The 12,384-nt window shown below is 34.8% G+C and overlaps 1 protein-coding gene across 1 annotated transcript in view; it reads right to left on the reverse strand.

The window, feature by feature from the left end:
- Window positions 1–11,423, reverse strand: part of LOC142341016 (UNC93-like protein MFSD11) — a 68,606-nt gene extending 57,183 nt beyond the window's left edge. Inside the window, exon 1 of the mRNA XM_075391836.1 lies at window positions 11,170–11,423. The gene's annotated coding sequence lies outside the window, so the exon portion shown is untranslated. The remainder of the gene's footprint in view (window positions 1–11,169) is intronic.
- Between the last annotated feature and the right edge of the window lie 961 nt (window positions 11,424–12,384).

Raw genomic sequence — 12,384 nt, forward strand, 5'->3', positions numbered from 1 at the left:
CCTGTTTCGGTGTGACCAAAATCACCACTCCAATTTGACTTCAAAAATCATGAAAATGTGTGAACAGATCTTAAAAAAAAGACAGCGCCCCAATACAATTCAAATTCTTTGAATTGTAAAAACATAGCATGACAAGTCCTGAAATACAATTCAAAGGATTGAGCTAAAAACTTAGCCGTACTCTACCTGGCCGGCAGATCAATTGAACAATGCCGGCCAAAACACAAACAAAATCATCTCAAAAAAATTGAGAAACTAAAACAATCAAACAAACTAAACAAAAATATACTCATTGCAAAACTCTCGAAGCTTTTACCCCTAAGGCATAATTTGATCCCTTTAAATATACCTATTTCAAAAATACGTTCAAAACCAACTTTTGTAATCAGTCCAGTATTGTATCTGCAAGACCTGAAACCAAGCGTTGAAAAATTCATTGGCTCAAAGATCGATAGGCAATAATTAGAAATTTCAAATTTCAAAAATAAAGAAATTCGTTCTATTAATTTGTTGAAAACGTTTCAATAACCCCCTAGCAACTATTTAATAACATACATTCAAACCCCGGATGAGGTTACCCGGGGCAAGAAAAAATGAATAAAAGAAATGTTTTGAAAAATCTTGAAAAAATTGCAAATTTTATCAAAAAGTTTCTAAAATTCCAAAGGTTAAATTGTTGAAAACGTTTCAATAACCCCCTAGCAACTATTTAATAACATACATTCAGACCCTGGATGAGGTTGCCTGGGGCAAGAAAAACTGAATAAAAGAAATGTTTTGAAAAATCTTGAAAAAAACTGCAAATTTTATCAAAAAGTTTCTAAAATTCCAAAGGTTAAATTGTTGAAAACAAATCCACTGATACTAACAACCGTGCAGTAACTTTTTATCAGACCGCGGAATCAGTTTTCTGGCACTTGATAAGGGACAAATATCAAAAATTGACAAAAACTTTAGGAAACCTTAAAGAAATTGCAGATTTTATCAAAAAAATGCTGAAATTCGAGACACTAAAATGTTGAAAACCAACTTGAAAATCAACCCATTGTTACTAGAAACATTGCCATTCCCTATTATCGAACCTTACAGGAGATTCCCTGGCCGCTAAGGCTGGAAAAACTCTAAACGAAAAAAATTTTCAAAAAACTTGAAAAAAACTGCAACAATTAGTATCATTTTGCGCGTTTGTGTTTGTGGTACCGAAACATATAGCTCATAAAAAGGCTAAAACAAGTAATTTTGTATCGCAAAAGGCCTTCATCAATTTTTAAAAACTTCAACCTAATACTAATCAAACAGAAAACTCCAAAAACCCCAAAGAAACATGAAAAATTGCACCATTTTGAGCCAAAACTCCTAAAAATGACATTTAAACCTTACATTGAGGCCATCCCAGCAGCTGCGCCACTCTAAGCACTTGAAAGACTACTAAACCCCACTTTGGGCCTCTAATAAAACTTAATCCCCGCTGGGTTAAAGTCAGTGAAAAATGTGTGAACACATCTTAAAGAAAACGGCGCCCCAATAATTTGAATTGTAAAAAAACAAAGACAAGGCCAATAATAGCCCCAGCTATCGCTGTGCGGTTATTAATAAGAGTTATTAGTTCCATTCACGGAGGATAAATTTCATTAAAGGGTCCATGAAACACAAAATAGCTATCTCGTAGCCGTTGCCGATCATGGCAATTTTGAAATACCCAATCAGAGATTGAGCATATATATTAAAAACAATCAAGCTTCACCTATAAACTCTGATAACTTAACGCACTATGACTTAAGGACCGGGTTGCGTCTATCCTTTTTTCCTTTTGCTCCTTTGAATTTGACCAAATTCACAACATTGCGTAAATTTGTTGAACAAATTCCGAACCGTTATTGAGTGCTAGCAATTCTAAAAATTTCCAAACTGCAGATAGACTAAAATGAGTGTTACAGTAAAACCACGGAGGAAACAAAGAGAATTTAAAAACATGGCTTGCAGATTGCCAAAAAATAGCCGTAAAAATAGCTTCGTAGGCCTGTAGTCTCAAAAATTAGTAAAAGAAACAGACTAAAAAAACCAAAAGCTGAGATGTTATAATTTGATTAATAATCTGTTTAACTTATTGCAGCTTCTATTAGATGCCCTCAAATACCCTTCAATTAGAGTGACACGCACTCAATTGACTTTATCTCTTTGAATAAACGTAAAGAAAAGTTAATTTTAGAGTGAGAAAGTCATTTTCGAGAGTGAGGAAAGTCGCGTTTGACCAAAAATTTAATCACGCATATGAACAAAGCTCCCTCCAGTAAGTGTAAAGGTGACGTCACGCACGCAATTGCATTCAAATTGAATCAACCGATTAACAAAAAGCAGATTTGGATTGTGACGTCATGTGGTCGTTACAAAATCTTGACGAAATAAAAAATCATAGCAGGAGACAGGCTGAAATACAATCCACAGAAGTGAATTAAATAATGACCCAACAATTAAATTGTTATGGCAACAGCAAACTAAGACAGTCAACAAATCCCCTAATCTTATATGCGCAAAAGAACAAAAAAATCTCAAAACACTTTCCAAGATTTAGTGTTTTAAGAATCCCTAAAATTATCAACAACTTATGAAAATAATATTGACCCTACGAGCACTTATAAATAATACAAAATACAACCTTGTAGGAATCAATAACAGATAAACATATAAAGCAAAAAAGGCGCAAACTAATGGCTGACAAACTGTCAATAGAACTACAAATGATGGCAAAATTCGCAAAAAATTCGAAAGCAAATGATATCTCAAAAATAAAAAAGCTGGCTGAAAGAAAAAACTGATTCAAATTACGCCGCACTAAAAGGCCGATAAGAATTTGTTATTTTTAAGATTAAGCAATAAGATCGCAAAAAAAACACTTAAGACCAAAACATCAACTTTTATTTTTCAAAAACCAGGTGTCAAAATCTTAGAAACGACCGCACTGATCTGAAGCAAATAGTCATAGAAATAATTAGCCATGAACTGGAACAATTCAATAGATTAAGATGATTCTCATTAGCAACTTATGAGATTTTCCCATAATGAGACAGCAAAAAGTACAACACGTACTCAAAACTCACTCATTTTAGATATTGCGAGCACAAATAGTGTCAAAGTCATGAAAATCACCAGCCATACATTCAAACAATTATTTAGGTTCATTTATGCTTCATTAGCAACCAATGCTAGTGTCATTAATCAAATAAGCTGACAAGGCATAATGACAAATAAGGGGCAAATATCAAATTTTCGATTAGATTTTACAACAACAAAATAGCTGCGGGCCGATGGGTTCAAACGATTCCAAATATGCGTTATTAGAAGACATATGTATCATACTAAAAATACTCAAGCGCAGAAACACTGAGAACAGCAGTCAAAATGCCGCACGGTAAAAAATTGCTTTCAAAAACCTAATATTTGTTCAAATATCAATTTCTCACTCCGTTTCAAAGGTGCTTGGGAAAAATGAAGCTTCAAACCTGCTCGAATTTTCGCTCCCTTTACTTTTCCGACGTGAATGCAATCATCACTCTAATCTCTCTGAAGCGAAAAAGCCGAAAAAGTGTGACCAATCCTTAAAAAAAGACAGCACACCAATACAATCCAAATACTTTGGATTGTAAAAAAAATAGAAGGTGGCCAACAACGGCCTCCTCAGCTAGCTCTATGCGGCTATTAAAAAGCAATGAACAACCGTCTAACATCGGATAATTCTTCTCAAATGACTGCCATGCATTTATATTTGCTTATAGCTAGCTTGACCTTAGTGAAGCTTTGCCCCGAGGGGGCAGCAGAAAATTCTAGGGCCCGGCTGAGACTTAGGGTGATGAGGGGAGGCAATTCAAGCTTAACAAAATGGCCTCTACGGCCATGGAAATCAATCATTTTAGCAAACTCCATAATTTATGCAGTTTTGGCTAACTATAATTGGAGACCAGCAAGGAAAGGTTCAGAGCAACCCAAATGCCCTCGGGCTCAAACAGTTTCTGAAAACTACAAGTTAACTCAGCCAGACCAAACGATCAGGCGGAAAATGACACAGTAAAAAAGCGATTAGACCAAAATAAACACACCCGCCATATTGCCGGTAAATAGCCGCCGCTGATTCCAAGAAGCATAATTGGGATTGAAAGAAAAGATATTGAAAGAAAAGATTTTTGTACAAAGTCCGATTAATTTTGATGGCATTTCGTAGTAGAACATACTCCTGTTTCATAGAGAGAGGCCATAGGGGCTACTATCAATACCTATAAGCATTAGAGATGGTAGCTGAGACTTATAGGAACGACGTTCAAATAGCGGGCATCTAAATTGGGCTTTATGGGTTTATCCAGTTTCTACTTCTCACTTCAATTTTTTATACTGACTCTTTTCATTTTGAATTTCTTTGCTGAGCAACTGATGTTCAAAATCACATTTAGCAGAATGAGAGAGGAGAGAAACTAGCCTAGTGAAGCCAAAAAAATTCACGCAAAATGTTGAAAAAGCGGCAAAATGAGGTAAAGCAAAACATTTTTTTGTTCGACGAAGTAAAAAAAATTAGGAGCGCCATAATAGCCGGCTGAGAAGATGAGGGCGGCTATTAATAATTAAACATAACCGACTATTGTCAGAAGGATTGCTCTCGAACGACTAGTGGGATCAGCCTGCATCAGTCGACTAGGAATCTACTGCAGCCTGCATCAGTCAGTAAGGAGCTTCAAATGACGTCATATTATAATAACTAAAACATTGACACCAATTTTGGCGCACATTTCAATTGACTTTTAGTAGTGAACTGCCGCCACTTTAAAAATGCGGCATTGAAAAGGTAAGGGCACAGAAGTCATTCGAAAAGCCAAATCTGCCAAGCAAAAATTTTGCAAGAAAAGACAAACAGGTTTGCAATTTCGTGCGAGAGCAATTAATCACTTTGTTTGAGCAATTTCTCATTTCCCTGCAGCAATATTAAAACGGTGAAGTTAAATTTGGTCGGAATTGTTCATTAGAAAGATCGGTAAAAACGACTTTAACCAAAGAGGCCCATAATTGACTACATGAACAACTGCTATATATTATTTTGAAGAATATTCAAAAGTTTAATATAAATAACGAGAGAAATGATTAACTGTAACTTTTATTAACTGTACCAAGTTAAGAACACGATAGTAGATTGGTTTCGATTAGGGTGGGTTTAACAAGGATTGATCGATATTTAAATAACACAATGTGTTTAATTTGTGGTTCATAATGTCGACAAAAGCGGTGACCTTCCTTTCGACCTACACCGTTTATGCGCAAAAGAACAAAAAAAATCTCAAAACACTTAGGAAAGTTCATTTTTCAAAGATTTACTCTTTTAAGAATCCCTAAAACTCTCAACAACTTATTGACCCTAAGAGTCCTAAGAAATAATACATATTACGACTTTGTAGGAATCAATAACATATAAACAGATAAAGCAAAAAAGGCGCAAACTAATGGCTGACTAACTGTCAACAGAACTACAAATGATGGCAAAATTCGCAAAAAACAAATATTTCGAAAGCAAAAGCTATCTCAAAAATAACAAACCTTGGCTGAAATAAAAAAACTGATTCAAATTACGCCGCAGTAAAGTGCCAATAAGAATTTGTTATTTTTGAGACTAAGCAATAAGATCGCCAAAAAACACGTAAGACCAAAACATTAACTTTTATTTTTCAAAAACCAAGTGTCATAATCCTATAAACGACCGCAATGAACTGAAGCAAATAATTAGAAAAATTTATCACCCGAGAACAACTGTTGGAATCTGTAAAATGGGATATAGTGATAAAACGGCAATAAATAAACAAATACTAAAAACTAAAAAATTCAATAAATTTTTTTAAAAAAACTAACAGCGAATAAGTCATAGAAAGCAATATCTATGAACTGAAACGATTAATTAAACTAATTTAGGCATACTCAGGAACGGATAATACTTCTCATTAAGGAGACTGAGAAAAAACAACAATTTCAGCAATCAAAAACTCGATATTTACTGAAAACAATGAAAGTCAAAGTCATAGAAATAATTAGTCATGAACTGAGAAAATTAAATAGATTAACACGATTCTCATTAGCAACTGATGAGATTTTCCCATAATGAGACAGCAAAAAGTACAACACGTACTCAAAACTCACTCACTTTAGATATTGCAAGAACAAATAGTGTCAAAGTCATGAAAATCACCAGCCATACATTCAAACAATTATTTAGGTTCATTCATGCCTCGTTAGCAACCAATGGTAGTGTCATAAATCAATTAAGCTGACAAGGCATAATGACAAATAAGGGGCAAAAATAAAATTTTCGATTAGACAACAACAACAAAGTGTCACAGTAAAAAAAAAATAGCTGCGCGCCGATGGGTTCAAGCGATTCCAAATATGCGTTATTAGAAGACATATGTATCATACTAGAAATACTCAAGCGCAGAAACACTGAAAACAGCAGTCAAAATGCCGCACGGTAAAAAATTGCTTTCAAAAACCTAATATTTGTTCAAATATCAATTTCTCACTCCGTTTCAAAGGTGCTTGGGAAAAATCAAGCTTCAAACCTGCTCAAATTTTCGCTCCCTTTACTTTTCCGACGTGATTGCAATCATCACTCTAATTTGACTTCTCTCTGAAGCGAAAAAGCCGAAAAAGTGTGACCAATCCTTAAAAAAAGACAGCACACCAATACAATCCAAATACTTTGGATTGTAAAAAAATAAAAGGTGGCCAACAACGGCCTCCTCAGCTAGCGTTTTGCGGCTATTAAAAACAACGAACAACCGTATAACATCGGATAATTCCTCTTAAATTACTGCCATTCTGTTGTCTTTGATTATAGCTTTGCCCCGTGATTATAGGGAAGCTTTGCCCCGTGGGGGCCGCAGAAAATTCTAGGGTCCGGGTGACACTCAGGATGATGAGTGGAGGCACTCCTAGCTTAACAAAAACCTCTATGACAATGGAATTAAATCATTACAGCAAACTGCATAAATTATGCAGTTTTGGCGAACTGTACAATTGGAGACTAGCAAAGAAACGTTCAGAGCAACCAAATGCCCTCGAGATCAAACAGTTGATCTTGCTTTTGAAAACTAACAGCGCATAAGTCATAGAGCGCAAAATCTATGAACTGAAACGATTAATTAAACCAATTTAGTCATCCTCAGCAGCTGATAATACTTGTCATTACGTACACTGAGAAAAAAAGACAACAAAATCAGCAATCAAAAATTCGATATTTCCTGAAAACCATGCAAGTCAAGGTCATAGAAAAAATTAGCCATGAACTGAAATATTTAAATAGAATAAGATGATTAACATTAGCACCCGATTAGATTTATCTGTAATGAGACTGCAGAAAGTACAACACATACTAAAAACTCAAAATTATTTAAGATATTGCGAGAAAAAATAGTGTCTAAGTCATGAAAACCACCAGCCATACATTCAAACAGTTAATTAGGTTCATTTATGCATCATAAGCAACCATTGATACTGCCATTAATCGTATTAGCTGACAAGGCATAATGACAAATAAGGGGCAACGTAAAACTTTCGATTAGATATTACAACAACAAAGTGTCAGTAAAAAAAATTAGCTGCTCTTCGATGGTTTCAATCGATTCCAAATATGCGTTATTAAAAGACAGATTGCAATCATAACTCTAATTTGACTTCTTACTGAAGTGAAAAATCCAAAAAAAATTGTGACCAATCTTTAAAAAAAGACAGCACACAAATACAATCCAAATACTTTGAACTGTAAAAAACAAAGAATTAAAACAAAGAGAATTTGCACTATTAAAAACAACAAACAACCGTCTATCATTGGACAATTCCTCTCGAATGACTGCCATGCAGTTATATTTGCTTATAGCTAGCTTGACCTTAGTGAAAATTCTAGGGCCCGGGTGAGACTTAGAGTGATGAGGGGAGGCAATTCAAGATTAACAAAATGGCCTCTACGGCCATGGAAAAAAAATCATTTTAGCAAACGGCATAATTTATGCAGTTTTGGCTAACTGTAAAACTGGAGACCAGCAAGGAAAGGTTCAGAGTAACCAAATGCCCTCGGGCTTAAACAGTTTATCCTGTTTCTGAAAATTTACAAGTAAACTCAGCAAGACTAAACGATCAGGCGGAAAATGGCCTAGTGAAAAACCAACATGACTAAAATACACATACCCGGAAGATTGCCGGTAAATAGCCGCCGTTGATTCCAATAAGCATGATTGGGATTGAAAGAATAGAAGATATTGAAAAAAAGATTTTGTACAAAAACATCTTTTAAGTCCGATTAATTTTGATGGCATTTCGTAATTGAACATACTTCTGTTTCTTAGACAGAGGCTACTATCAATACCAATAAGCATTAGAGATGGTAGCTAGGACTTATAGGTTCGACGTTCCAATAGCGGGCACCTAAAATTGGGCTTTATGGATTTATCCCGTTTCTACTTCTCACTTCAATTTTTTATACTGACTCTTTTCATTTTGAATTGCTTTGCTGAGCAACTGATGTTCAAAATCACTTTTAGCAGAATGAGAGAAGAGAGAAACTAGACTAGTGAAGCCAAAAAGATTTCACGCAAAATGTTGAAAAAGCGGCAAAATGAGGTAAAGCGAAACATTTTTTTTTGTTCGACGGAGTAAAAAACATAGCAGGACAAGTCCTGAAATACAATCCAATGAATTGAATAAAATACTGAGAATTAATGAGAACCTGATCAGCAGATCAAATGAACAATCCCAGCAATAAGACAATCTCAAATTTGAGAAACTAAAATAATCAAACAAATTAAATAAGAAAATAATCATGGATAAAACTCTTGAAGCTTTTATCATGAAGGCCAAATATGATACAATTCAATATATTCATTTACTCACGCACAAGACATGAAAGAGACTCCACTAAAGATAGATAAACTCGAGAAATTTGACGAACGCTTCAAAGAAACTGACAAGCGCAAAATTTGAAGTTTCTAAATTTTGCGGCAATAAGATGTTCAAAACCATTTTTTGGTCCGTGGTTTTCTGCCATATAACTCTTCTGCAAAACCTAAACAGTGTTTTTGGCCAGTAAAGATAGTTCAACTCAGAAACGGCAAAAAATTTCAGAATTAAAAAACAATTAAAAATTTTAACAAAATAATGCTAAAATTCGTGATATTAACATCTTCAGAACTGTTTCATTTTCTCCAGGAACTATAAAGTATTTTTATTTCAAACCTTATACAGTTTCACTGGCTCATAAGTGTTAATAAATTTGGAACATAACAATTTCCAGAAACATTGAAAAAAAAAAACAATTAATTTTTATCAAAATATTACAAAAACTCATGTTATTAAAAAAGTGATAACCAATCCATTACCTCTAGAAAAATGTGCAGTTACCTATTCATTGCCACTAGAAACTATGGAGTAACCTACTTTTAAACCGTAGAGGAAACTCCGTGGCCTCTGATGATTGAGAAACCTAAAAAATGACAAAAACTTTCGAAAAAACTTGCAAGTTTTATAAAAAAAATGCAAAAACCCGTGATGTTAAAATGTTCAAAAACCATTCCATTAACACTAGAAACTATGTAGTAACCTATTATCAAACCCTGAAGCAGGTTTCTTGAAACCTAGGGCTGAAAAAGCTCGAAAAATGACACAAAAATTTTTAAAAAACTCATTAAAACTTTTCAAATTGTAAAAATTAGTATAAAATTGCGTGTTTATATTTGGAGTACCAAAACATATAGCTCTTGAAACGGTCATAGAAAATAATTATGCCTTGGAAAAGACCTTTATCAAGGTTTACAAACCTCAATTTTAGACTGGTCCTACAAAAAATTCGAAAACTGGCAAAAAACGCAAAAAATTGGAACATTGAGGGCTCGAAAACTCCTAAAAATGACCTTTTAACCTTGAATTACGGCCTTTCCAGTAGCTTCGCCACTCTAAGCAACTGAAAGACTATTAAACGCGTCTAAGGGCCACTAATGAAAGTTGATGCCCGCTGAGCTTTACCTGTTCATCCCGTTCTGAAAGCTCAAAGTCATGAAAAGTGTGAAAACATCTTACAAAAATAAAAAAACATAGCAGGACAAGTCCTGACGTACAATTCAAAGAATTTTCATTGACTTAAAAACCTAGACCTAAAACGGACTATGAATGGATTGGAAAAACCATTTAGAAAAAAAATCCGATCCAAAAAATCGAAAAAACAGTAAAAATCAAAGTGAAATTGCCACATGAGAACAAAAAACCACTAGCGAGAAAGCGAATTTTGTTCAAACACCGTTTTCTCACATTACTTTAAATTTAGAGCGAAAAAATTTCACGCCGCAAAACCACTCGCTTTTTCGCTCCATTTCCTATTTCGGTGTGACCAAAATTACTACTCCAATTTGACTTCAAAAATCATGAAAATGAGTGAACAGATCTTAAAAAAAAGACAGCGCCCCAATACAATTCAAATTCTTTGAATTGTAAAAAGACAGATCACCAATACAATCCAATTCTTGGATTGTAAAAAATAGGAGCGCTATAATAGCCGGCTGAGAAGATGAGGGCGGCTATTAATAATTAAACATAACCGACTATTGTCAGAAGGATTGCTCTCGAACGACTAGTGGGATCAGCCTGCATCAGTCGACTAGGAATCTATTGCAGCCTGCATCAGTCACTAAGGAGCTTCAAATAACGTCATAATATTATATTAACTAAAATTTAAAGTTAAAACAATGACACCAATTTTGGCGCACTTTTCAATTGACTTTTAGTAGTGAACTGCCGCCACTTAGAGTTCAGCTGCTTAAAATTACGAATCAGAGAGAAATTTTGATCTCGCAAAAACAAAAAAGGTAAAGGCACAAAAAAGCCAAATCGGCCAAGCAAAAATTTTGCAAAGAAAAAGACCAACAGGTTTGCAACTTCGTTCGAGAGCAATTAATAATTTTGTTTGAGCAATTTCTAATTTCCCCGTAGCAATATTAAAACGGTGAAGTTGAATTTGGTCAGAATTGTCTATTCATCAGAAAGATCGATAAAAACGACTGTAACCAAAGAGGCCCATAATTGACTACATGAACAACTGCCATACATTATTTTGAAGAATATTCAAATATAAATAACGAGAGAAATGATTAACTGTACCTTTTATTAACTGTGCCAAGTTAACACTATCAGCAGCAGTAGTAGGAGCAACAAAGCAGTGATGTTCTTGTCATGCACACTTCATACAACCACGATAGTAGATTGGTTTTGATTAGGGTGGGTTTAACAATGATTGATCGATATTTAAATAACTCAATGTGTTTAATCTGTGGTTCATAATGTCGACAAAAGCGGTGACCTTCCTTTCGACCTTCACCGTCGTCTCATTGCTTGATTCCAATACTAACCAATCAATCTCTGAAATTAACGAATCAAATAAATTAGAGCAAAGCAAAGTTATGCTCGTGGGTTAATTCAAATAGCAACCAACACAATCGGCAAATCATTGAATGCATTCATTTTTAAGAAAAAAAATTAAGAACTGATTCAACTTTGTATAACAACGTTGTATTCAACTTTGAGTCAACAAATAGCAACTAATGATGAGCAACGGATGACTACCCATCACATGTGACTTAGCAGAGAAGGAAACGATTCGTTAAAAACTGTTTTTCCATAAAAACAATTCTTGTACTTTTGATCGGCAACATTATCAAAAATTTTATCACTGATTGAATGTTTCTCAAATTAGCATCCGATATCAGCCTATCTTTCCTCAAAAACAAGCAAATAGAAAAAACTGCTTCGAACAAACTAATAGATTGAATTCCCCAGCTCCAGTGGTAAATTTTAGCTTCGCTAAGCTGCTTTCATTGTACAAAACCAAATAAAAGTCTGTTCAATTTCACATTATCAAGTTCTTGAATGCTTCAATCGAGCTCTGGAAACAGGACTTTTATACTTTTGACATTTGATCGATTAACTGCCACCAGGCGCCAAATTTAAGCTGCCTCGTTTGAATAAGAGCTAAATCGGCAACACAAAAACCCTAAATCGACAACACAAAAAGTTTTAAAAAGTCAAAAAGTTTAGGTGCATGTGAGATTGGTAAGATAGGGGTGTAGATAGTGTGTGTGTAAATAGTTGCCCACAGGGTGGTAGATGTGGATGTTTAGGGAGAAGTAAAGGGTTGGTGGGGGAGGGTGGGATAGGAAAAGTGGATAGGTGGTGGGAGCGGGGGTTAGGTAGGTGGGGGGGGGGGGGCAGATGGGTGATGGGGGTTAGGCAGGGGTTTGAAAATTAGATGGTCGGTCTGCAGTTTAGACAGGTTGGAGGGATTAAAAGTGATCAGAAATTTTCAAAATGATCTCTTCA

The sequence above is a fragment of the Convolutriloba macropyga genome, chromosome 6, assembly GCF_964194025.1.
Source record: "Convolutriloba macropyga chromosome 6, txConMacr16.3, whole genome shotgun sequence".
Lineage (NCBI taxonomy): Eukaryota > Metazoa > Xenacoelomorpha > Acoela > Convolutidae > Convolutriloba > Convolutriloba macropyga.